Below are 27,068 nucleotides of genomic sequence, written 5' to 3' on the forward strand. Positions count from 1 at the left end.
CCATTGACCTCCATGTGAGCAAAAGGGTTTTGTTTAAATGCATAATTTCAGCCAAAAAGAGCAATATAGTTGCGTCACATCACAGAGCAAGAGCACAAAGGCCCTTTTCTCTATATATGTCTGGTGCGGGCACTAGCGGGATGCTACATGCAGTTTCTGCATTGACAAACTGGAGAGAGTTCAGAGAAGAGCAGCAAAATGAGGCAGGAGCTAGAGGGATTTACCAACACCCGTCACAAAATTGCGGAGTCTGCTCTTTCTTTCACTGGGCTTTCAGATTTTCTAATAGCTCGTCTTGGGAGAAGACATGACAGAGCTGAGGATCTTTCCCATAGCTTCACACCCGCAATCTGCGGAGCTGGCGGTTGTTACATGCTGATAAAGTTTTGCTATTTTACGAAGCAAACATTGAGAGAGAAGCTGGCTTTGCACACAGCCAGATGCGCTTGGATCTAGTTAGCCCCAACCACTTTGCCGCTGGGGTGTTTTATTTCAATTTGAACCTTCAGATTAGAGGCCTGGATAGTCCTGAAGCCAACGAATCTCTATTAGCCCAGCACACATTTCCTACAAGCCTGCAGGATATCACTGAGACCTTTATTAGCAGCTGCTGCTTTGCTTGAGTGAACAAACAGGAGAAGAATTTCAAGACCCTAACCTTTCTGACAAGGTGCTTGGCTCTCTCTAGACTCCTATAGGCAATATACTTAAAATGGAATAGTCGCTGTCAGGGAGCATTTTTGAGTCACATTTTCCTGATAAGTTACAATAGCACAAATAAAGCCGTTGTCTGATGTATTAAAGTCATGATTGTTATCTACGCTTTGTGCTTAGCGGATCTGGTCTCTTACATTAGCAGCCCAGGATTGGCTTATTCTGTCTACCAATGTACATTACCTCTCAGTTGAGGATTCAAAAATCTGGAGGAGGGGTTCTGTGCGGAGGGTCCTTTCTTGGCCTCAACATTCAGGCACTCGGTGGAGAGCTGCAGAAGTTGCTGGTTTGGTTTGGTTCTGAGTGGATGCCCCGAAGTTCAGGGAAGTTCTCATGTTCCCTGTCCCCCTGGTTCTGGATGTTGCTGTGTACACAGTGTCTCATCCCCAGAGAGGAAGCATTTCAATGGTAGGCAGAGGGAAGCGATCAGATACGGGCCTTCTGGGCTTCATCTGGGGTGCATCATAAGTTACAGACTGTATTTATGGAAGCAGTGCACTTCGAATTCACGTTTAGCCTTTGTTATCATTATGGGCCCATGTGAATAGCCCCGTTACACATGTAATAAGGAAAAATACACTCTGCTGCAACAGTCGTATGCTCAAAGAAAACATAGTTTGCAGGTATTTTCCATCAAGAAATAGACAATTTGTCTTCTTATGAAAAATACAGGAAATGATCTCATTGACACGGATACAAAGCTGGAGTAACTCCGCTCACGGCACTGGATCCACACGGACATTTGTGACTCCTGAGCCTGGCTCAGAATTCACATCTCTCCCTGCATTATGGTTAAGGATTGTAACTGCAACTCTGATCTTTTTTCTCCATTTTGCCTTTAAACAGCCAAATTAATGAAACTGATGGAGCTTAATCCTTGCTGGAGTCAGGTTTTAGCACTTGGTATCATGCCATTATTCTGAATATCGCTGTGCTTCGATGACATTGCTAATCGCTGTGAAGTTTCTAGGTGACAGTTTTCTTTCTGTTGTGTTATATTTTATTGCCTTTTCAATACGGTAACATACAAATAAAAAGACAGAGATAAAATCTACATGCACCCAACCTGTGTCCTCCCCGCACCCCTGCAATGAAAACCACAATCACAGCCGGTACGTACCCTGGGATTTGACACGTGCAAGCCACCCAGTGCAGAGCGCAGATTCCCAGGCAGGTCCGGCTGCTTAGGGGCATCACACAAATGCCGTGTGCTAGTTCCCAGAAATGGGGAGCCCGTAGTACAGATGGGGCGAGATGTTATGGGCATACGGGCCATTTAGGTGCTTTTGAAAATTCCTCCCCCCTCCAGTGTTATGCTGCCTCTTTGAACCAAGGTGAATTTCACCCTAGCCTTTAAAGAACATGGACTGAACGTTTAGCAATATGCAACCTAACTAAATGGCACCCCAAATGCAGATGCAAGGGGGGCTTCTCTTGGAATAAGTTTTAAAACAAATACACTCAGTGCCTTCCCTGTTTTGTGTGTCATGGGTAATTTAAATGCCAGGGCAGGCAATTTTCAACATTACGATCCTATTACCTCTGTTAGGGTTCTTTCCCTCCTACACCCAACTAAAAGAACCAAATATCATGAGATGGTAAATCTTGAGAGCCACGCAGTAAGAGGTAAGAAAGTAAAGTAGCTGCTGGAGTAATGGCTGGAGCTGGGAATACCCGTTCGGATAGAAGAAGGGCAGTGCCCAGGGGAAAGGTGAGGGAAATAATGGTTTGGTGAGACTTTAAGAGCCATTCATGACCCTCAGTCAGGAGCTAGACTCCGGAGGTGATGGGGTGGCCGGAGAACGCCTGCTGTAGGCCAGGCTTGAAGCACATGAGTAGAAGCAACAGGTCTTGTTTAGTGACGCTGCCCTCCCATTGCCTTGGCTTCTTCAGCCCTCCCATCTCCAGAGCTGCCAGACGGGCGCTTTCATCAGCTCTACATCCAGTTTAAAAGGAAGTGGCATGGGAGACACTAGAGAAAGATGGACCCCGGTCCAGGCTGTGAAGCAAGAATCAGAGGAGACCACACTAGAAAAGAAGCGGTTGTCCTAATCAGAAGAGACACCAGCTCTTAGGCAGATTAGCCTTTTAACTGGCTCTCTCTAAAAGTCAGCCCAGCTCAATTCCGGCTCTCCGGTGAGCGTTTAACACGGCTAGTCCCTTCCGCTCAAGCATCCTGTCATCCTGCGTTCTGTGATGCTGACACTTTCAACAACGAGCGGAGACTTTTTCTTTCCCTTTTTTACTCAGCCTTCAGGGGGTGGGATAGCTCAGTGGTTTGAGCATTGGCCTGCTAAACCCAAGGTTATGAGTTCAATCCTTGAGGTGGCCATTTAGGGGGTTCTGGGGCAAAATTGGGGATTGGTCCTGCTTTGAGCAGGGGGTTGGACTAGATGACCTCCTGAGGTCCCTTCCAACTCTGATAATCTATGAAAATGGAGCCAGCATCAGGGCATCTCTCTGTTATCTTTATAGAGCTCTAAGTGTTCTAAAATTACTGACGAAAATACCACCATGTTCACTTACAAACCTTCAAAATAACCAGCTGAAGGCTGGAGGGGATGACTAAGGTTTGAGGAGATTTACCCTCCTGTGACCGCTTTCGGAGGCCTGCTCAGGCTGGGATCACTTGACTTTGTTGCATGCATGAGCAATTAGTGCATCCAAAAATCCACGTTCATGAATGAACAGATTTTATGGGGCCAGTTTAGGGAGCTATTTATGAAAATGTTGCCCTTTTATACCTTTTTCAAAAACCCCCCATGAAGAGCACCATGTGGTTATTTTTGGTGGCGGTGATGGGGAGTGGGTGTGTATATTCGGGACGTAATTCATAATTTTCAGAAAGAGGATCAGGGTTTGGACTTTTTTGTCTATTTATGTGAAGTCTGTTTCTTTTTAAAAAGTTGAATCCAAGTTTGAAACATGGGGCGGGGGTTGATTTTATTTTGTATTTTTCTGTCATAAACAAACCTAGGGCCGGTAAAATGGGATTGGGTCCCTAGAACAAGGGCAGCAGAGATGGAATCAGTGCTAAGCTTTCCCACCCTGCCTGGCGCTGGAGGACACTGCAGGGCATCTTTCATGCACGCTCCAACAGTGGCTTGGGGTCTGTCAATGTGGGATCTACACAGAGTGAAGTGTGGTGGTGGTTTTGCAGCATGGATCCTGGCCCAATAAGAACTGGAATGGGCCCACCAAACCCATCTCATGAAAAAGCCAGCAGGAGACTAGTAGAGAAACAGTAACCTTCTCCTTACTGGCAGAGCTTGGTCCTGAATTGTGGATGAAATGCTATCCTCATTGGGCTGCCTTCTAAACCGTACTGCCCAACGTATGTTCATCCATTCTTTGGAGCCCCATGCTGCCCCTGCTGCAATGTGACATAAAATCCACTGGAAATGCACTTAATGCAATTCTGTTCCATGCACCTTAATTAAGATACTGGAAAAGCAAAATCTTTGTTTCAGGCCCTGAGGAAAACAGATAAGAGCACAGCCTTCTGCTGAGCCAGGTTTTTATCTGCTCCATTGTTATCTGCAGCCCTGTAGTAATCTTTAATCTTTATACTTTAATTTGTAAGTGAGACAAAGAGCTTTTTCATCCTTCTATGTGCTAAATGACATGCTCAGCTCCCCCCCTCTGGCATCTCCTCTGTGACTCACTCATTAGAAGCTATTTGAAAATGTGCTAATGACAAAATATATTTTGATCTTTACTTTTATGAGTAAATAAAGAAACTTCCCTTTGGGGTATTTTGAAAGCTTTTTATCTCTCTTTTCTCCTCTGCCACATATTGGTGAGCACCCTGCTGCAAACTGCGACTGCTCTGGGGTTAGCGTGGTCCACCAGAGATGCAAGGATGTAATAATGCCACCTTGGTGATGGTAGTAGGCTAGGAAGGACCCTGGGACTTTCAGCACAGAGAATGTTTATTTGATATGAATATGGTGATAGCCTTAAACTTGAGGCAAGTTTCTCCTAGTAATTTCATTTTAGCTGCTACATTTCAAAGTGACACAAGGAGAATCTATGGGTTCTCGACAATGTGGTGGGCTGGGATGTGAAAGAGCATGTGGGCCCCTCTCCTCCCATCCTCTTCTTCATGACTTCTCCCCTGCCAACCTGCTGTATGGAATGCGAGCATATGCTATTCCCAATCCACTTCCAAACACAGGACACCTGCCCTGTAGGCTCCATGCTCACCCATGTCCTGGCTGTTGATTTTATTAGAAATAATACGAACACAGAACTCAGGCCTACTCCCCAGCCTGGGCAGCTGCTGCTAGGGTTCCTCTCTCAGAAATGGTCAGCCTTCACCCTAGATCCTCTCTTTCTCAGAAAGGTCCTCTGACTTCCCTTATGAATCAAGTCAATGAGTCAGCCAAAGCCATGTAACCTGTTACCAGCAGGAATGACACCGGCTAAGAGGGGTGATGCAGACAGCCTTGCCAACCTGTGGTAGCTCTGCAATTCCATTCCCTTCGGCACCATGCTCATTCACATCCCTGCTACTGACTCATCTCCATCACAATGGGTGTAAACAACATTTCAAACTCAAACACCAAGCTTTTCTTCCCCTGCACTCCCCAGTGTCTCCTGCCTCCACCTGGTCCATCTCGAAGACTGCAAGCTCTTTGGGGCAGGGGCAGTCTATCACCAAGCATCAGACTTGCGGCCAGTATGTAGCACACAGTTGTAGGACCTGGAACATACCTGCACAGAGGCCTGATGATTTGCAGGGGGCAGGTTGCTGGAGAGGAGAATCAGGCTCCTGCATTCCTCCTTCTCTGTTCCTCCTGGGGAAGTATTTCCTGGCCTGGATCCCCAGGAACAAGACGGGCATTGCCAAGGTGTTGAACAATTTGCACATGGTGGAGGGCACCAAGCAGCTGCTCCTTCAGCTTGTTGTTAAAGGCTGCTGTGAAGAATGCAGCTGGAGGAGGACCCCTCCCAGTGCTGAAGGATCTTGGGGGGCCCCCAGTGCAGTGGAGCAGAGCTAGGTGTTGTATGTGGCCGGACAAGGAGGAAGGAGAAGGCTAAGGCTGAACAGGAGGGGTGCTCTCCCTCTGGTCGCTCTGAGAATTTGGGGAGTGCGCTCCCTGCCAGAAGGAGTGGCAGGTGCAGGTGGCGGTGTGTATAATCCGACTGAAAGGAGCCATGGCTACCTCATGTGGCTTGTCCCTTACAGCCAGGTGACCCTGCTGACTGCTGCTTTGCAGCATCACCTGTCAGATGAGGGAGAGAGGCACCAATCACTTGCCGCTCTATCCGAGGACTCCACGCTTCCACGCAGACCCAAAGGAGACCTGACCCACTTTCACTCTGCGGAGAGTCCACAGCCTAAGAACGTCCGTATGGCTGGTCACAAAAGACAGGGCAGCACTGTCATTAGGGTTAGGGGAGAAAGACAGAGAGGAAGATCCAGGTTGCTGATTTCACCAGTAGAGAGGGAATTTTAACACCATTTTTATACCCTCTGCCCTGTACAGTCTCTCCTACAGGGCTGGGGCACATACCGAAAGGGAAACAAACTGCCTGCCGCTCCCTCCTCCCCCGAATCGTCACCACTAGTCCAGAGCTCAGAACCGCAGATTAAAAGGATCTGAAGTAAAGACTTTCGACTCACGCATCCTAATATGATGTTGCCTTGCAACCAAGGCAGAGCACCAGGCCTGCCCTGCAGCCCGCGTACCTGTGGGAGGAGAACTTTCCTGACAGAAGTCTCGCTGTCGACTCACAGAAGCCCCACAGACTTTGCTCCTCTTTTGCGCTCCTTCCTCTCCAGGATGGCAGCTGTTTCTTGAGTGAGCCCAGTGGCTTTTGCTTCATCCACTTCTCCTAGTGGGCCTTCCCAGCACTTCTTATTTTTCTACCTGACATCTGTTCACAATTTGTTTCTAACTTCTCAGCATGCCCCTCCTTGTCTTGCCACAGCTGTTGGGCTGAGAAGAGTGGCTCAGCCTGACCTCATGGGCACTCAGTTTAGCATTAGGAAATTTCTACCTCGTGCCCTCTTGGACCCCATTGGAAGGAAATGCTATTTGAGCTGCACTTTAGCGAGAACTAACTTTTGATTTCCACCTGGAATCCCATCGCATCCCAGCCTGGCCCTGCACTGAGGTAAAGAGGGTGTGACAGGGGATAAGAGCAGAGCCTAGTGACATATCTAGATTCCCCATCTATTCTCAATTGTTGGCAGTTTTGCTGAGCACTGTTACACAGCTGCTGCTTAGCATGTCACAGCTGCCTTTATTCCAACAGATGATGAAATGACTCCTATGTGTTAGCTTGTTAGGGGTCAAATTCAGCTCTGAGTTACGCAGGTGTGACCGAGAGCAGAATGTGGTTCTAGGTTTGTACAGTGCCTTGAGATCCTTGGAAATGAAAGGGAGGTGTAATCGAATGAGAACATGCCTGCTCATGGCACCTCATGCCCTTGACCCATCCACCTTTGTTCAGGGGTAAGGTGTGTAATCATATGTTCCAGCCACCATTCCCCTGCTCCCTTCCCCATTCCCCCCAGGTTTGCTGCTATTCCTTGGTGTGGCTTATGATGTAAGTTAGATAGTTAGCTCTTTCGGGCCGGGACCGTGTCTTCGGTGTTTGTACAGCACCTAGCCCAATCAGGCCCTGAGCTGGGTTGGGGCCCCTCGTGGTACTGAAGTAGAAATACTAACGAACAATGAACACTAACGTTCTGTCCTCTTCTTCTCATTCTGCTTGCTTCAGGCATCCTCAGACCCTTGGACCTTCTCCCACATTGTCTCCATCCCAAGGGAGTCTCGCCTTCCTCCAATTCCATTCTGCACGATCCCATTTCGTTTCACCTGGAATTCTCATCCTCTCTTTGCTCCCACCCAGGCTGACGGTCAGGGACATGTGTGAAAAATCCTGGCTCTTCCCCGGTCTAAATCTTGCTGGTTTAAACTTCCCTGCAGCCTTGGAACCTGATTAGAACCCTGCTACGTAAACTGACAGGAGTTAGCGCGCAGTGCTGCGAGGAGTCCAGAGAACGACCTGTGTCCCAGTGGCCGGAGTGCCCTGGTGAAGACTCATGTCTGGAAGCAGGGACTCTCCAGAGACAGCAACACATTCGGTGGCTGGAGGGAATAGATGCTTGTGTCTCTCTTACTGATGCAGCCACTGGTACAACTTCCCCTGCCTGCTGAAGGTGAGCAGAGCGATTCCTGGGTTGGTGGGATATCCCCAGAGAGCACTCCATTCGGCCTAATCGGGATACGTGGCTGTCATGGGCAGAGAAGCAACAGGCCTCCTCTGAGAGCACCAGGCCACCAGCTGCAAAGAGACGGACTCTGTCTTAGCACTGAGGAAAATGAAGGAGTCCCAGCACCATCAGAGCTGGAGGGTCAGAGCTGGAGGAGCAGACTCTAAGTGGAGAACATGGTCTGTGAAAATAAACCAACAGCAAAATCCCCCGAACTCCAGAATAATAAAAGATGAGAAATGAAAAGAAATTCCTATGTCAGGGTGCCCAGCCTAGCACTGTGCTGCTCCACCTTTGCCTCTCCATGTTGCCCCTTGTGTAGCAATATGAGGAAGGCTGGATCCTCACAACTCACTGGCACCTGTTCACAGGCTGAAAACCCCTGGTCTAGTGGTCAGAACTGGGGACTATTCCTGCTTCTGACACTGACGAATTCCTTAACTTCTGCAGCCTCAATAAGAATATATATTACTCTAGCTTGTTGTAAGGCCATGGCTAGTAATGGCTTGCAGAGGAGGAAATTCAGAGGTTTTTTGTGGTGCCTGGGTCTTGTGCTGGCCCCTCTGCCCAGCTGTGAATTTCAACCAAAGCATGTTGAGAGGCTTGGCTAAAAGGGGCTAAATATGCAAAGTATTATTAACGATGTGATAAGCTGACAACTATAACTTTAGGGGTTTTTTTTCACTCCTTCTAATACAGTCCAAATCATTTCTCAATGGCAAACTATGTAATTGGGCTTTGAGCAAGGAGGACCAAGAGCATCCCTTTGTAGTTTCACTTGTGGCCCTGTGGGGCAAGCTCACATGGATAATCTGCTGTAGGATTTATCAAACCAGAGTGGAGAAACAGTCTTGTCTCCGACACTGCAGCCAGATTTTGGATCATTTTTGCAAGTACCGAGGGAGGGCTCCAAATGCATTAGCGGGAGATAGACAAACTTGAAACTTTATTTGCTCCCTCAGCGGCCGCTTCTGTCTTAAATTCAGAGGGACCTCTAAGGTTTCTGGAGCTGTCCATCAGAACAGCTGTTTCTCTGTTTCACAAGGAAAACAGCCCAGTTCTCAGTGCCCTCTAGCCTGCCATTAATTCTTTTTTAAACTTTCTAAATTAAAATAAATGCTACAAAAATTAAAAACCCATATAAATCGCAGCGAAGGGCAAGACAGAGAGTAATTGTCAAAGAAGCTGCAAGGATAGAAAGGATCAAGAGACTCTTCAATTCTCTTAACAAGTACACCTTTCACAAATGATAAAATAATTGGCTCAGCAAAAATTCAGGAAGCCCAATGTCCCAGAGTGCACCTAACTTTTGCTACCTTTAATCATCATAAGAAATCACCAAGAAAGAAATCTGTGCTCCCTCCCCCACTCATCTGAACTGTCTAAGTTTCTCAGATAGATCATTTGATGAAACTGCCTCTCCTTTAAGGGGATCAAATCTAATTCACTAGGCTTCATTCTCAGTGGCAATCTATTTGGAAATCTGTAGTCACTGGCATTAACCCAGGGAAGAGGTTGCACTAATACCTCCAGAAGAGGCCATGGGCTGAGATCCACAGCCCCAGGGTGTGCAAACAGTCACGCTGTTGTAATCATGTTTAGGAATGTAGGGATCAGCATTTTCTCTCTTGGGAGGAAGTGTCTATCTTGAAAATTGCCAGAGTGGAAATTGATTGATTCAAAAACTAGGAAATAAACCTAAGCTTCCCAAAGCCAGTGCACAGTTGCACTTTCACAGATTCTCACTCTCATTCATTTGTGGGGGCGGGGAAACAGGGCGTCTTCTACTCCCCTGTAACAGAACAGAAGACACTAGCCTGGTGTGGTACCAGCAAAGAGGTGTTTTTGAATGCCTGATCCCCCTCCAAACCCGCACCGGAAGATGGGTGCAAAGTTTATTAGTTTAGACAAAGCCTATTGATGCTACTTTTGGCAAGTGACACCATGGCCCTGGCATTGAAAGTCATGGAAGTCAGGCCATCAATTTCTGTGGGAGGAGCCGAATATCATGATTTGTGTCGCACTTAACTGGATGGGCTTGTTTTCTTTCCTTGTGTTACCTTTCCTGTGAAGGAGCTGGGTCCCTCCTCCCACCACTCACAGAAGAATGGAGGTGAAATTTCCTCCTGTGCAGAGAGGCACAGCAAGGCCCGTGCATAACTCAGGCTCTTCTTTCTCCCCGCGACAAGGCTGATGCCTCACGTAGGTCACACATAAGCCTTGTACCACATACGCTCCTGTAAGGTGGGTGCAGAGCTGGCTGGAAAACCTTTCCCAGAGAGTCTCAGAGGTTCTCAGACAAGCTGCAAGAGCACATTAAATGGGGTCCCGCAGGGATCGGTCCTTGGCCTGGTTCTGTTCAATATCTTCATGATTTAGATCAGTGGTTCTCAACCAGGGATCCGGGGCCCCCTGGGGGGCCGCGAGTAGGCTTCAGGGGAGCCACCAAGCAGGGCGGGCATTAGACTCTCTAGGGCCCAGGGCAGAAAGCCAAAGCCCCACCACAAGGGACTTCAGCCCAGGACCCTGAGCTCCACCACCCCAGGCTGAAGCTGCAGCTTTGTGGTGCCTCCTGTGATGTGGAGACCGAGCAACTGCCCTGCTTCCTGTCCCTTAACATCAGCCCTGGCTTTTATATGCGGAAAACCTGTTGTCGTGACACAGGCGGGCTGGGGCGTGTTTATTGCATGTTGCGGGGGCCTCATAAAGAAAAAGTCTGAGAATCCCTGATTTAGATAATCGCATAGAGTGTACCTTATGAGGTTTGTGAACGATACCAAGCTGGGAGGGGTTGCAAGTGCTCTGGAGAATAGGATTAAAATTCCTTGTAGGCAATCTCATCATACAATCCCCTCCATAAATTTATCAACTAGACTACTGTGTCCAGTTTTGGCATCACACTTTGGAAAAGATGTGGACAAATAGAGAAAGTCCAGAGAAGAGTAACAAAAGTATTAAAGGTCTAGAAAACATGACCTATGAGGGAAGATTGAAAACATTGGTTTTGTTTAGTTTGGAGAAGAGAAGACTGAGAGGGGACATGACAACAGTTTTCAAATATCTAAAAGGTTGTTACAAGGAGGAGGGTGAGAAACTGTTCTTAACCTGTAAGGATAGGACCAGACCCAACGGGCTTAAATTGCAGCAAGGAAGGTTTAGGCTGGACATTAGGAAAAACTTCCTAACTGTCAGGGTGGTTGAGCACTGGAATAAATTGCCCAGGGAGGTTGTGGAATCTCCATCACTGGAGATTTTTACGAACAGGTTAGACAAACACCTGTCAGGGATGGTCTAGAATGAAAACACTTAGTCCTGCAATGAGTGCAAGGGATGGGACTAGATGACCTCCTGAGGTCCCTTCCAGTCCTACACTTCTCTGATTCTATCGGCTCCTGTACCTAGGGATTAATACCACCCTATGGGGAATACCATGAGCACCATACGTTTCTGATCTCTGCAGAATGTGCTTCTCTTTTGAAAAGGCCCCTTCGATTGTTTTATTGCTGTTCCTTTTTTCCCCAATGGAAGAAGAATTATGAGGGGGGCAAGATGAGGCGGGGGGGGGAGGGTAAGAGGGTGGAGAGCAGTCTCCGCAAACCAAGGCACCAGGGACTCTGTAGGAAAAAAGCCACTTGAGCCAATGCGAAAGGAAAGCTAAGGCAATATTGCTTCTAGGGAAAGCTTCCCCAGAACACAGAGGGAAAGATTACCAGGAGCTGGAGGGGAAAAAATGCTTTGGCTGGATTCACTGTCATTTCCGGTGACTGCTCAGCAAGCAGCTGGCACTGCATGGCCAGACACTGCTGTGATATTTCTGCATGATGTGACATTTAGGCAACTAGATAGACTCTCTCTCCCCCTCCCTTCCCTCCTCTTGATGAAAAGAAGTTCTTTTCTGATTGAGCTAATTATGCTGATTGAATTTCCTCTCTCTCTCTGGGAGTGTGAAAGGTTTCCTTAATTTGATGGGGGTAATTGTTATGCACACACTGTCAGATGTTAATGCAATTGCTTGATTGACAGGTAATCAGCACATCAGTTGTACAAAAAGAGTGAATAACTCTGTAATTTTATTTCCCCTGCTTCCACCCTGTGGGTTGTCAGGAAAAATCTCCATTAGCAATCAGGGAGGAGCGAGCTGTTAACAATTCAGTGGAGACTGAGGCAGCAGCAATTGCAAGGCCTCACTCTGGCCCTGACCACAGTGCTTCAGAGGCTACCTGTGGCATACAGTGCTCATTTCTGATGATCTTATTCCTCCTGTTCATGGGAGAGCCTGAGGAGTGCTCTTGGGCTCACCAGCGTCAGGGGAGCATTCTACATGCAAAGGGTGTGCACACACGTAGCTCCCATCGCTGTTCATAAGAGCCTCACAAGCTACACACGTCTGAAATCTCTCCAGCTCTCTCAAGCCAAGCTACCCGTGGAATGACATGGCACCTCACAGGGAGAGAGGTAGTGATGCTACCCTCAGCGTACACCAACAGAGAGGCCACTAAGTAGTCAGCTGCCTTGGGAGGTCTTCAAAAAGATTTTTTTTTTTTTTTAAAAGGCAAACAATTTAAAACCACATGGGTTTCATTAACTAGAAGGGTAAAGACAATAGTTAAAGGAGAGCATTTCTCTCCACAGTCTCAAACCACCTTCAAGGGACATTGCTAATAGCTGGCTCCAGTTTATACAGAAGTAAGAGGAACAGAGGAGGAGGGAAGAGGGCAAAATAATCTACAGCTGGACTAAAGAAAGGTCATTGGTGACAAGTGACAGGTTTCAGAGTGACAGCCGTGTTAGTCTGTATTCACAAAAAGAAAAGGAGTAGTTGTGGCACCTTAGAGACTAACCCATTTCATCCGATGAAGTGAGCTGTAGCTCACGAAAGCTTATGCTCAAATAAATTGGTTAGTCTCTAAGGTGCCACAAGTCCTCCTTTTCCTTTTGGTTACAAGTGTGGGCCTGAGCGCTCTTCCATGCTTTTGCTCAGCAGTAATTAAGCACTGTGGGGAGCAGGTCTGAGTTGTTGTTTCTTGTTGCAATTTAAATTAGGGGCGGGGAAGCCGGTGCAGAGACAAATGGAACAGACTTTCCTAAGATCTGGACAAAAAATTATCCTCAAATTTTCATTTTTCCAGAACTTTGACAAGCTCCAGCCAGAAATGTCCAAAAGGCACCAGAAAGGCCCCTCTCTTGGTGTGCCTACCTCTCCTGGAAGCAGGATGCATTAAACAGAAAAAAAACACTTTCTGTGAGACTCTGAGGGGACTTGAGGAGCCCTGAGGATTTCTATAAGATACCTGGCACAGCTGGACTTGTGGGAGCTTCTCCCAGCCATTCTCCAGGAGTTCTGAGGATCCTCATTTTAACAAAACTGACCTGATTTCATGCTTTGACTTTCCTGCTTGGTGTCCTAAAGGGCTTCATTGCTGGAACTGGGTGAACAGTGACACCAGTTTTCAAATGTGCCAGTGAACTCTGACTTGAAGTTTAATCTAGCAACATTTGCACCCAGCTTGGGCTGCTTTTTTGGAAACATTAGGGAGGTTGGGGTTTGCTCACAGCAGCGGTCATGACAGAGCTTTCCTTTGTGCCAGTGCGGCTGTGAATGAGAAAATAAGCATATTACCAGACAGAGGGTCCCCCTTTATAGGCCCCCACACCCTACACAGGCTGGCTGTGTGTCAGGGGGGCGAGGGTTAGAACGGCAGAGCAAGATAGTGACTTTTTGCTGTGTGCCCAGTAAACAGGCCTAATTTTCCCCCTCTCTCTCCTGGAGTCAGGCTAGATCACAGCTATTTTTAAATCTGTGGTTCAGGTACATAACCAAACAAAGTGCTCTTTCCCTGCATACGGGGGACAGGAAAGGATTCACTATAATATAGGCCTGTTAACTTCCTGGGTGTCTTTCCATAACTCACTTCCCACCCTCTCCCTGAGAGATTCAACCCCCAAATGCTTTCTTTGAACACCATTCCTGTTTATGAAGGGTAGGTCACCCAATCAGAGAACAGAAACCACACAGTGTGACTTAGGTGACCAATCACAGTCTGAATGCTGGCTATCAAACACTCCAAGCACTAGTCACTATGGACAGTATATGAAAACTCAGAGGCCTTCCCGTGACTGTAAAAACAATCCAGCAAACAATTTACAAATATCAGGTATAATCATAACAATCGCAGTTAGTTCATGGACAATTCATGAACATAAAAGGAACCCATTTATTAATCAGTGCAGGAATCAGGCTATTCAGGAAAAAAATGTCTATGCTGCAATCCTGCGAACTTTGATGGAATTGCCCAGGGTGTAAATCGGTTAAAAGCTCTGCCCATAATGGAGATGGAACAGGAGACTCAAAGTGCTTCGTTATTCTTAGCAAAAGAAAGTGGGCTTGAGAAGAGAAGATTAGGATGGGACCCGGTTGTAGATTATAAATCCTGGGGGAAAGGAGAAGCTAGAAGGCTGCGAGAGTCACTGTCATGTTTCAGGACACAGAGGCATGAACTCCAGCTATGAAAAGGTCAGAGGCTGGACGAAATTAGGCAGATTTCCTTTATGCAGAGCTAAGTTGTATGTGAAATAAGCTGCAAAGGGCAGCAGCAGGAGCAGCTAACAAAAAGCAGATTACAAAAGTAAGACTTCGGTATCTGAAGGCAAAGAAGATATTTGACGGTAGGCTGCAGCGCTGACTAGCTATCACAGCTGGGAATAGGGCTGCTCAGGCCCTTCACATCCAAGGCTGTCTACGGAGACTCCAGCCAGCCAGAGTACTGTGCACCAGGCACATGGCATGCAGAAGGGCAGATAATAGCAGCAGGAGGAGAGGAACGTACCAGGGTGAAAGGAAACTATTTGCACAGAAATGTACAATTTCTCTGTGCCGAGGCCCTGGTCCTGAAATGAGGAATAGCTGGGGCGGCCCTGAGTCCACACAGAGCTCTCCTGACTTCAGCAGAGTTCTGCAAAGGAGCAGGGTTGAGTCCACAGGGATGGTGCCTAAATGATCATATCTCCCTGCAGCTGAGAGGGCCTGAGTAAATCACCTCCTCTAACCTCAGCACAATATTTTGCAAAATATTAACCTAGCATATATATTTTAGTTTTTATTATGCCGTATAATGAATGATTAAACACTAATTATACCAAACTGTTCAGTGCATAGAGTGTCCTAAAGTACCGGATTGCAGGTAATATAACTACTTTGGAGTGCTAGAGAGAGAGCCACATCACTTTTTTTCCCCCTGTGAAGAAAGTAATTTCCAGTTTAGCAAAGCCATCATTTGGTTTTTTTATGACCTGAATCAGATATTTCCCACTGCTCTGTGCCTCATATACTCCGGAATGCTTCTGAATTGACCGGGGTACAGTACACATTAAACAAATTGCCTCTAAACCTCTTTTATTTTATTCTCATCTGAAGCCGGCCGTCCTGATCCAGGATGAGGGTTTATATCAGCAGTCATAATCTGTGGGTTTCAGTCTAAAATTCACTCAATGGGTGCCCCAGTCAGCTGGCCCTGATGATCACGGTGTGGTTGAAATCAGAACAGTTGCTCTTTAAACAAATGAACCTGTGGGGTTCAATATTTATTCTCTCATTTCCAATGGAAATTTGTTCACTGGACAAGTCAAATTATTCTTTTTAAATCTAACTGTGAATGTCACACGAGCACCTCCCTCAAACACCAGCTTGAAATAATCTAATATTCATCTTTAAAGGGACATCAATTTAAAAATATAATGATCACCCCTGGAGTGTGAATATTTTTTAAACTACTCCTGTCAGAAGTAACTGCTAAAATTACTAAATCTACATCTCACCGCACTTCTTGCATACTGCGTTCTACAGTTTCCCTTGAAGAGTCTCTGTTTTAGTTTTTCCTGTTTGTGCCAGTTCTTCACACAGCAACAGCAAAAAGTTAAAGGTAATTGTGAATGTAAACTCACAAAAACTAGTCTGGCAACTAAGGGACAAGTGTAATACACCAACATATATTTCACTTAAAAAACCACACACTACATCTCAAACTGACTGTCCTTTAAACTTTCTTTACCAAGGATTCTGAGCCTCTAACAACATGCAGGCATATTTGCTCTCTTTCATACAATTATAAAACATGACATCTTGTTCTTATTACACTTTAAAGCAAGCCCAGTAAGGAGCTGTTTTGAGGTCTGGTTTTGTATTCACCATTTCTCATTTTGTGGAGCTAAACGTTTTTCTGGATCTACTCTGCAAACTGCACAGTGTCTCCAGCCTCCCCAGCACACAGCAGCAAGATCTTCTCATTCACATTAAATATCTTTTCATGGTCTAGGCAACCAGACAAGAACAAACACTCTACACCCATCAGCAAGAATATCCTAGTTTGTCAATAGCAAAGCAATTTCACAATTTATTTCATAAGTGTCAAGTTAAAGGATTTTAAGCACTCCATTATGTACCAAGGTGCTAATCAAAGTGTCCCAACTAAATTACAATATTCAGCTTCTCTCAGTTTCCCAAATTAATCTGTCACAAAGTGTTCCTATGTGCTGTTCAATAGCTGTTCACTTTGGAAAGGTGACTACATTTCATAGAATCATAGATTAGGGTTGGAAGAGACCTCAAGAGGTCATCTAGTCCAACCCCCTGCTCAAAGCAGGACCAATCCCCAAATAAATCATCCCACTCAGGGCTTTGTCAAGCTGGTCCTTAAAAACCTCTGAAGATGGAGATTCCACCACCTCCCTAGGTAACCCATTCCAGTGTTTCACCACCCTCCCAGTGAAATAGTTTTTCCTAATATCCAACCTAGACCTCCCCCACTGCAACTTGAAACCATTGCTCCTTGTTCTGTCATCTGCCACCACTGAGAACAGCCTAGCTCCATCCTCTTTGGAACCCTCCTCCCGGTAGTTGAAGGTTGCTCTCAAATCCCCCCCCTCACTCTTCCCTTCTGCAGACTAAATAAGCCCAGTTCCCTCAGCCTCTCCCCGTAAGTCATGTGCTCCAGCCCTCTAATCATTTTTGTTCCCCTCCGCTGGACTCTCTCCAATTTGTCCACACCCTTTCTGTAGTGGGGGGCCCAAAATTGGATGCAATACTCCAGGTGTGACCTCACCAGTACAGAATAGAGGGGAATAATCATTTCCCTTGATCTGCTGGCAATGTTCCTACTAATGCAGCCCAATATGCCATTAGCTTTCTTGGCAACAGGGGCACACTGTTGACTCATATCCAGCTTCTTGTCCACTGTAATCCCCAGGTCCTTTTCTGCAGAACTGCTGCTTAGCCAGTCGGTACTCAGCTTGTAGCAGTGCATGGGATTCTTCCATCCTACGTGCAGGACTCTGCAATTGTCCTTGTTGAACCTCATCAGATTTCTTTTGGCCCAATCCTCCAATTTGTCTGGTCACTCTGGACCCTATACCTACCCTCCACATAGGGGTTTTAAGGCAAACACAAACCCACGATTTTCTTCCCATGGTGCCAACTTTTCTCCATGGCTTGAATCTTTCAGTCCTGAGTCCAGGGGGCCTGTTGAGTGTGTTTGATGCAGGTGCAAGCGTTTACATTCCTGCCATCCTGTTTCCCCTTGAGAATGCCTCCTGGAACCTGCCCACTGCTTGGGCAACTCAGCTATGGTTTCATTCTTCTGAACCCAGCATTTCTCCGTCTGTTCTGTCCATCAGTGCATACTACGTGAGTGATGAAAATCTACAAGACTGAACTAGTGCCCCTGCCTGGCAGAGTATTTTGGCATCTATGACTGTTACATTTCCTATCAGTGAGGCACAAAAACACATTGTTAGGTAGGATGGAGATATGATGGGCAGGCCAGGTTCCCTCACCCAGGAAGGCCCAGGAACAAGGAATAGCTGGGTGGTGCGTGAGGTCTGAGGGAAGCTGAGGGAATCCAGGACAGACACTCAGGAGTGTAGAACAGGGGGATTATTCTGGTAAGGGAAATACTGTGGAACTTCTCCAGGCACAGATCTCATTGACCGGGACAAGAGAGAGCTACACGCTGAGTAAACACAAGACTCAGCCTAGTCAAGTTGTGTCAGCATCCCTAGACAAGTCATAGAATCATAGAATCATAGAATATCAGGGTTGGAAGGGACATCAGGAGGTCATCTAGTCCGACCCCCTGCTCAAAGCAGGACCGATCCCCAATTAAATCATTCCAGCCAGGGCTTTGTCAAACCTGACCTTAAAAACTTCTAAGGAAGGAGATTCCGCCACCTCCCTAGGTAACGCATTCCAGTGTTTCACCACCCTCCTAGTGAAAAAGTTTTTCCTAATATCCAACCTAAATCTCCCCCACTGCAACTTGAGACCATTACTCCTTGTTCTGTCATCTGCTACCACTGAGAACAGTCTAGAGCCATCCTCTTTGAGTTGAAAGCAGCTATCAAATCCCCCCTCATTCTTCTCTTCCGTAGACTAAACATCCCCAGTTCCCTCAGCCTCTCCTCATAACTCACATGTTCCAGACCCCTAATCATTTTTGTTGCCCTCCGCTGGACTCTTTCCAATTTTTCCACATCCTTCTTATAGTGTGGGGCCCAAAACTGGACACAGTACTCCAGATGAAGCCTCACCAATGTCGAATAGAGGGGAACGATCACGTCCCTCGATCTGTTGGCAATACCCCTATTTATACATCCCAAAATGCCATTGGCCTTCTTGGCAACACTCATGTTCACTCTGATAGATTCCTTTGATCTTGGCTCTTGGAACCGATGTCACTACAAATGACATCTCTGCACTGGCGTATTGCTGTCACCAAATCATCAGGGAGTTTGGCCTGCCAAATCGAGTCGCATTAAAGAGCCCCCAGGGCCGCAGAGAAGGTCTGTTTACATCCAGTTGCGCTGACAGATCCCAGATTCAAAGTTCTTAAGCTTCTTCAGAACTTCTCTGCAAGCCTCAGCTAGAGAGTGGGCTAGTGGAGGCTCACGGGGACAGGCTCTGGGAAGTTTCCAGTATTGCTTGCTCCCCGTTGGTGGAAATCCCATGACAACAGTCTTCCCTATTATTCATATCAGAGCTGTGCTTAGAGGCCCGAACTGATGTCAGGCCCGGTGTGCCGCGTGCCATATAAACACACAGTGAGAGACTCTCCCTGCCTCAAAGAGCTTACAATCCACATACAAAGGGAGGTGTGTTATCCCCATTTTACAGAGAGGGAAGTGAGGCCCAGAATGATTAAGCTGCTTGCCCAAGGTCACACAGAGAGTCTGTGGCAGAGCTGGGAATTAAACAGAGATCTCCTAGCTCCCAGTCCAGTGCATTACAGCCACAGACACATCCTTCCCTCTGCAAAGATTCAGCTTCCTGCCAAGACCAAGAAGGGCGATGCTGGTGGCAGAGAAATTGAAAACAATTTTCTATTTAAAGTTGACAGCAACGTGAGTTTGGTGGGTTTGGTTGGTTTTTGAGGTGGAGATCCAGACTGAGCCTTATTTATCCAAACAGAGTCCCCCATCCCGCATTCTAACTTCCTTGCAAAGACCATTTGAAGGGAAGGAGAATACTAGACTGGTGTGAACAGCACCAATGGGAGAGACCACAGCTACAGTAGCATGCCTTGCACGTGTTTCTAAGTAAGAACCGACACATCCTGTTGTCCAGGTTGTGTTGGGTGAACCTTTAAGGTGAGATTGATGCCTATGAAGTAAGTGGGTTCCTGGGCCTTGTGCTGACCCTCTGCACACAGGAGAATTTCATCCTTAGTGATAAGGGCCAAATTCAGACCTGCTGCAGGAAAAGTGCATCTCCACTGATGTCAGGCCTGGATTTGTCCTGGAGTCCCAGGCCTGTGGCCATTCTGGGACTAAGTGAAGGTGCCAGCTGCTCTTTACCAGCACCTGCTGGGCACTCCGAGAGATGGCTGATGCTGGGTGTGGGCCGCGGGGTCTCCGGAGGCTCGGAGCAATACCATGGTTTGGGTTCTGGAATGAATGTCAGCGCACACAAAGCTCAGCGGTGTCACTAATGGGGGTAACAAATGTGCAGCACCAAACTCTGCCCTCAGTTACAGCGGTGAAACCCCCTCTGGGATGAAGCTGAAAGACCCTTCAGCTCATATGTAGGCGTACTTCAAACAGGGTTTGAACTAAGGCTGTGTGCAGCTGTGGAATAAACTAACATACTCCAGACCTCTGCATTTCACAGGAGTCTTCATTTGTAGATTCTGAGGTCAGAAGGGACCGCTGCGATCATCTAGTCTGACTTGTGTAACACAGGCTAGAGAACTGCCCCGCATGTAATTTCTAGAGCAGATCTTCTAAACAAATGTCCAGTCTTGATTTTAAAAATGCTAGTGATGGAGAATCCACCATGACCTTGAGCAAATTGGTCCAGTGGTTAATTATCCTCACTGTTAAAAATGTACGCCTTATTTCAAGTCTGGATTTATCTAGCTTCAGCTTACAGGCATTGGATCATGTTACATCTTTCTCTGCTAGACTGAAGAGCCCATTATCAAATAATTTGTACTCCATGTAGGTACTTACAGACTAATCAAGTCACCCCTTAATCTTCTCTTTGGCTCAGCTAAATAGATGGAGCTCCTGGAGTCTATCACTATAAGGCAGGTTTTCTAATCCTTTACTCATTCTTGTGGCTCTTCTCTGAAAACCGTCTCCAGTTTATCAACAACTTAAGTGATGTGAATTTGTTACAGCTTTTAGCTCAGTGGCTTTGGGCCAGGTTTTTAAAGGCAGTTAGGCACCTAAGTCCCACTGAAATCAGTGGGAGTAAGGCATCCAAATACCTTTAAAAACCTGACCCTTAGTTCTTTAGCTCAGTCTGTGGAAATGCATGCTCTGGGAGATGACAGTCATTCCATGAGCATGAGTTCCAGACAGAGATTCCAGCCTTGTCAATCAAATCACAGAAACCCCAGGACTTTTCCTCCCACCTCTTTCTCTTGCAAGGGGACAAATAAAACTGAACTGAAAGGAAAAAGAAATCCTAGTATCTGCCAGAGCTGGAGCAAGCTGCTAAAGAAAATATTGGATTGAAAAAGCACCTGGGGAAACCTCCAGCACCAGAGTGAGAAACAGCAGCAAAATGATCAACTGAAATAAAAAGCAACAGAGAGAAAGTGAGGCTAACCAGAGGGTGTTGACAGCGGCAGACAGTGAACCAAGGGAAAACCAGAACTTCCCTGTAATTTTGGGAAGATTCTGGCATAACGAACCCATGCACAGGGCTGACCTTTTAATTTATTGGCAAACAGGCAGACAACAGATGAAGCCAGCTCGCTTCATGACCCTCTCCAACTGCTAATGGGCCTTTTGTGCTAAAGATACAATAGTAGTTTTATCAGCTGAAAGTCCCTCCATGAGTTTGGCACTCAGCTCCTCAGATACACCCATTGCCCTGGCTAGAGACCAAGATATTTCTTCCTTCCCTCTGTCTTATTCTGCTTTCATCCAGGCTCCCAGCAAACCCATTCCAGCCTGAGGGCAGAGTTCAGGTCGAATTGCTGCCTGCCCTCTGTGACGAAGTTCCCCCCTCACACCAGCTGTCCCCATTTGGGACTAATGCAGCTCAGCAAAGTGGGATTGTGGAAGGTAGGTCCTGGCTGGCCTGGTCGGTCGCTGGGCTTTGGTGGCAGAGGACAGCTGGCTCGCTTCACCTCAGCGACGGCTCCCAGGGAGTCAGCACACTCGGTGCACAGCAGGAGTTGGCTGGCTGAGAATAACCCTGTGGAGCTACAGATTTCATGGCATTTCTGCTGCTTCGTTCCCTGCAGCACTAGGTGACTGTAGCTCTGGCTGCAGTAGAGTGGAGGCTCACGCTGTGTCTTCATTGTAGAGCCTCCCGGTGACACGCCCACCCCCCCAAGACAGAGCGTCATGCACGCTCGCCCTGGGCAGGGAGCTCTCACACTGCGGCCTGCAAACTCTCCTGGGCAGGGAGCTGTTTCCCCCTCTCACGCACTCTTCTATTCTGCACACTTTCCTGGGCAAGGAGTTCTGTGGGAGGGATCGCTTCCTTCTAGGACACAGACCCTTTGACTTGCCAACCCCTAATTCACAGTACGGCTGTCACTGCCCACTCTGAAAATGGTGCCCTGTTGTTTCTGACTCCTGCGCTGACCGTTCTGCTCATTAGACTCGCCCTGGGCATTACAAGGAGTGCAGTACACAGAGCATGTTGGGTTTGGTGTAGGAGGGATGTGAGGGCCTTATACAGCAGATTGTCACAACCTGCTACAAATCCACAGACCTGGTGTAGAATGGCAATGGTGCTGGAGAGGGTTAAGCCCTTTCCCAGAATTTTAATAGCCCCACAACACTCCGAGGTGCAGACAAGGGCCCTCAGGCAAGAGTGGAGTGTCCTCCAACCTCTGATTCACGCTGCCCTGAAGCAGCTCTCTGGTGGGGACCCCACTCTGCTCAGCTGCACTTCCCTCTCTTCCAGCCCTGGTGCTGCCCTGGCCTGGGTAACCCGCTTGTGCACTGAGCCCTCTCAGTGCTGGCTCCTCTGGGCTGCTCAGACTCATGCCGAGCAGCTGGGGATTTTTCCCCACTAACCTGTTTATTTAAAATATACATCCCTTCCTTGGAGCAGTTTTACAAAGCAGAGCAGAGCTGGGGAGAGGAGAAGAGAGAACGTGGACTGAGGATGGGAAGGGAGGAGAGAATCCGAATGCTTCAGTCTTGTTTGTGGAATTGGCTACTTCCATAGGGAAAGGGATCACCAGTTTTGATGGGGGTGAAAGGTCTGTCTGTCTGTCTGAGCATCTTACTTTGCCAATCTAATGAACATGGCAAATGCTCAGATAGCCTGATCAGCTAGCAGCGAGCTAGCATCCTCAGCCAGCCGGCCATCAACGGGGGGCAGGCTTTCTACTGCCATAAGGCTGCAGAATGTGACTCTTGATGTGAGCATTAAGCAGGGGCAAGGTGCTATCTAGATAGAAACTGTGACAACCACACAGTCATGGAAAGGTATTTCACCTGTGAGGGCATCTGGAGCAAAGCTGCCTGCAGAGCAGAATATTTGAATAAAGCTCATGGCTTTATATTATGTTGACTTGTTGATATTTGTTATTTTGTATCTAATTTTATGCTAATCTATTCAGATGAGTTCTATACAGCTGCTTTGCATTAGCTTTGTTAGACTCAGAGATTCAGACCGAAAAATACCCAAGCATTTATTTTTCCAAGGCATCTGAATTCAGCAACTGCTAGGTAAATAGCATTAGGAGAAAAAAATATAATATTAATAAAAAAGAAGAACCAGAACCCAGAACCTGGTAACAAGTGCAATAATTATATAATATCCTTTCTTATTATGCAGCTAGGGTGCTGCTTCTGTGAGTGAGACCCTTCACTGGAATAGATCAGCATCATTCCATTTATGTCAACGGTGCGCAGCCATTGGAAGATCTGACTCTGTTTGCAGAGAGTCGGTGGGGAAGGGTCTGTATTTGTGAGCGGGGGATCTAGGAGTGTAGTTTGTGTTGAGTGTTACGCTCAAATCCCTGAATGCTGAGCAGGCACCGGACTCAATATAGCTTCATTGCACCAAAATCCATCTCACTACCTGGATTAGGGGGAATCCTTCACCCCAGAAGAAGGGAACAAGGGGTGGGAACAGATTCCTGAGCAGCTAGTGAAATCTCAGCCTGTCCATAAAATGGGCTTCTCTTACTTGTCTCTTTACTGTGGAGTTTGGCTGCTACAGTCAGCGCTGAGGGCAGCTGGCAGCCCACATAATGGTGTCACCGGTGTTATCTGACAGGTAACCATGTGGGGACCTTTATCCATAGTTGATGGGAATGTCCGAAGGCCAGGAAAAGGGATTAAATATTTAAATCTTCAGAATAGATATAACAAATAGGACGGGTCGAATGTTTTCTGTCAGAACTTATTTTTGATGGAAAATTGGGTTTTTGACAAAAAAAAAAGTGGAAACTGTCTACTCTTGTTCAAAAAATTGACAGAAAACCCAAAGTGCCAAAACTGAACTTTTTGGCAATTTCTTTTTGGGGGTTTGGGGGGTTTTCAGCTGACCAATTTTTAGTTTTCAGTGGATGAACATTCTCAGCTCTGAAAATTTGGCTGAGAACATTTTTTGAACCATTTTTTGGTTTCTTCAAAAATTTTCCTTGGGAATCGACCCATTTTGCAAACAGTCCTACTAACGGAAGTGACATTACCGGTGGAACAATAGGCCATGCTTTTTCTGCGTTCCCAACTCTTGTGATTTTATCCCAAGTCTCATGACACCTGGTGATTTCCTGAAAGCCCGAGTTCCTGAGGCCATGTGTATATATCAGAATCTCAGCTTGAAATGTTTTCTAAAGACGGTTTCTAATGCTCCTGGTTGTGGAGAACAACTTGAAAACATGCCCTGAAAGCTGAAAACCCAGAAGCTAAATCAAAGAACCCCAAATTAGTATTTTTTTAAAAATCACATGACTTTTAAACCAATCTCATAATTCGGGTGGGGTAGGGGGGTAACATGATTTGTGAATGCTTTTGGATCTCTAGATACATCCCCTTGGGAATCCTAATGTTTCACACCTCCCAGCAGCACGCTGCTGCCCTCTGGCAGAGATCTGGAAGACACAACCCAGTAACTCAGGAGGAGAAGCTAGGATGGGATGGAAAAGCTCCTGGCCCACTTGGGGCGGAGGGAGAAGTGCTTCTGAAATGCAGAAGGGACAAAAGAAACGATGAGAGAGAGCTGGGAAATGTCAACATTCTGTGTTGTCCTTTGCGGGCTGTAGTCCTGCCCTTGGACCTCCGGTGACCGATAGAACTGAGCATCGTTACCCCTCTGCGCTTCAGTCAGCATTTACTGCATTTGGGAGAGTTGCCAGGACCATTCACTGCCTCTGCTCAAAGACTGCAGAATAGTAAAACAAAGTGTGTGGTTTAAAAAAGGGTAATTTCTGGCTCCCTCTATGACCTCAGTGCGCTCGCCCCACAAGAACAAGCAGCGGGTGAGCTCTGAGGAGGGATATTGGGGCATGAGAGAGGCTATTGGCTCTCAAGCATCTAAGGGCCTGGTGTCGAGATACGCTTAGCACCCAAAACTTTGATTGACTTCAGTGGAAGCTGGGGGTGCTCAGGACTTCTGAGAACCAGACCCTTCTGCATTCCCACTCCTGGCAGCACCGGGAGGATTGAAATGCGGGGACTCAGAAACCCGGGCCCTACGGTACCCAGAGGGAGGAGGTGACACAAGCAAGGACAGTAACAGCTTGGATCCAGCGGGGCTATAGAGCAGCCGTGAGTGGTCGCAGCTCCGCCAGGCTGTGGTAAGCACTGCCATAATGTTCACTGATGGGGAAGGGAAGGAAGGGGACAGAGTATTAACTTTTATTTCAGATCTTTTACAGCCTAGCTTGGAAAGTCAGGGATACTAATAATATTTCAAAGCCTTTGTTTTATTGCATCGTCCTGTTGTTCAGGGCAGAAAAATCACAGTCACCAGAAGAGGAGCTGAAGCCAGGAACTGCTTTTTCTCTGCACTAAACCGGAGCCTGCTGTGGGTATGTGTACCCTGCAATAAAACCCTTGCAGCTGGCCCGTGTCAGGGGACTGGTGCTTGCGGGGCTCAGCTTGCGGGGCTATAAAGTTGCAGAGTCTGGTCTGAGTGCGAATGTTAATCTATGCCACCCAGCCGACACTCCCAATTCTCTCCAGACTGTAGCTGACCCTTTGCTTTTGGACATGAGAGAATTTTACTGCTCTGCAGTGACTTGACCCTCAGCAAGGGGTTTTCTCTCTGCCCCACCCACCCTGGATTATGAGCAGCAGACAATCCTGCAGTCACTAGAAAGAAGAAGGTTTCAGAGCAGCAGCCGTGTTAGTCTGTATTCCCAAAAAGAAAAGGAGGATTTGTGGCACCTTAGAGACTAACAAATTTATTTGAGCATAAGCTTTCATGAGCTACAGCTCACTTAATCAGATGCATACAGTGGAAAATACAGTGGGGAGATTTTATATACACAGAGAACATGAAACAATGGGTGTTACCCTACAGACTGTAACAAGAGTGATCAGGAAAGGTGAGCTATTACCAGCGGTGGGGGGGACCTTTTGTAGTGATAATCAAGGTGGGCCATTTCCAGAAGTTAACAAGAACGTGTGAGGAACGGGGGGGGGGGGGGGAGGAGGGTGGAAATAAACAAGGGGAAATAGTTTGACTTTGTGTAAGGAAGAAGCTATCCCGTCCTTCCTGAGCTGTGGACATTCAGGCCCACCTCTGCAGTAGAAAGGTTTTTCGGGAGCATTTCTACCAGCAGACAGCTGCCGACATTGTAACGTTACTGGAGCAAGTGCACGTTTGGCTGCCTTTGCTATTGCCATGAGTCCTCTCAGTGAGAGGCTGTATCGGCAAGAGACGCCCCGCACTGTGGGCAGGCATCCCAGTGTGCCCCCTCCACCCCCACAGCACACTGCCTTCTAGGACAGCTTGGAAGTGCCTCGTGGGATGCCAGCATTCTTCTCAGGGACCTGGGGAAGCTCGGGGTCAAATGCCCACACTTCCCCCAGCTGCATCCCATGGTCGGCTCTTCCAGAACCTTGTGAAAAATGCTCAAAGGTCCTCATGCCGATTTGCAATCAGCCCACCATGCCCTCATGGGTGGTGACTAGCCCCCTGGAGTTCTTGTGCCAGGGACCCTGATTCGTCTGTATTTGTGGAACTTCAGCACCTCCCACAGCAGCTGGGCAACGGCCAATGGGACAGTGGGAATCTGAGGCGGAGTGGATTCGGGAGGCAGGGAAGGAAAATCGCTGGGCGCTGCAAGCAGTCACCGCTCCGCTCCACATGGCAGAGTCGCCAACACCCTTGATGTTATCACAAGTCTCACGATAGCTGGTATTTTTCTTAAATCCCTGGTTCCTAGACTATGTGAACATCTCATCTTTCATTAACAAAAAAAATGACCCCTAAATGCTCGGAAACTAGAAGGCAAAGAAAAAGATCCCAATGGTGAATATTTTAAAAAAATCTCATGATTTTTCAGCCAGTCTCATTGATTTTGGGGCCTGACTTATGATTTTGAGTGTGTGGGGTCAGCAGTACTGAACACTGCCCCCTCTTCATCTGCCTTTCTGCGGGAAGTTGGTTACACCAGTTTGGATAAACTAAATCTCTCCTGACTCTCCT

The sequence above is a fragment of the Lepidochelys olivacea genome (genome assembly GCF_965140295.1).
Source record: "Lepidochelys olivacea isolate rLepOli2 genome assembly, chromosome: 19".
In the NCBI taxonomy this organism is placed as follows: domain Eukaryota; kingdom Metazoa; phylum Chordata; order Testudines; family Cheloniidae; genus Lepidochelys; species Lepidochelys olivacea.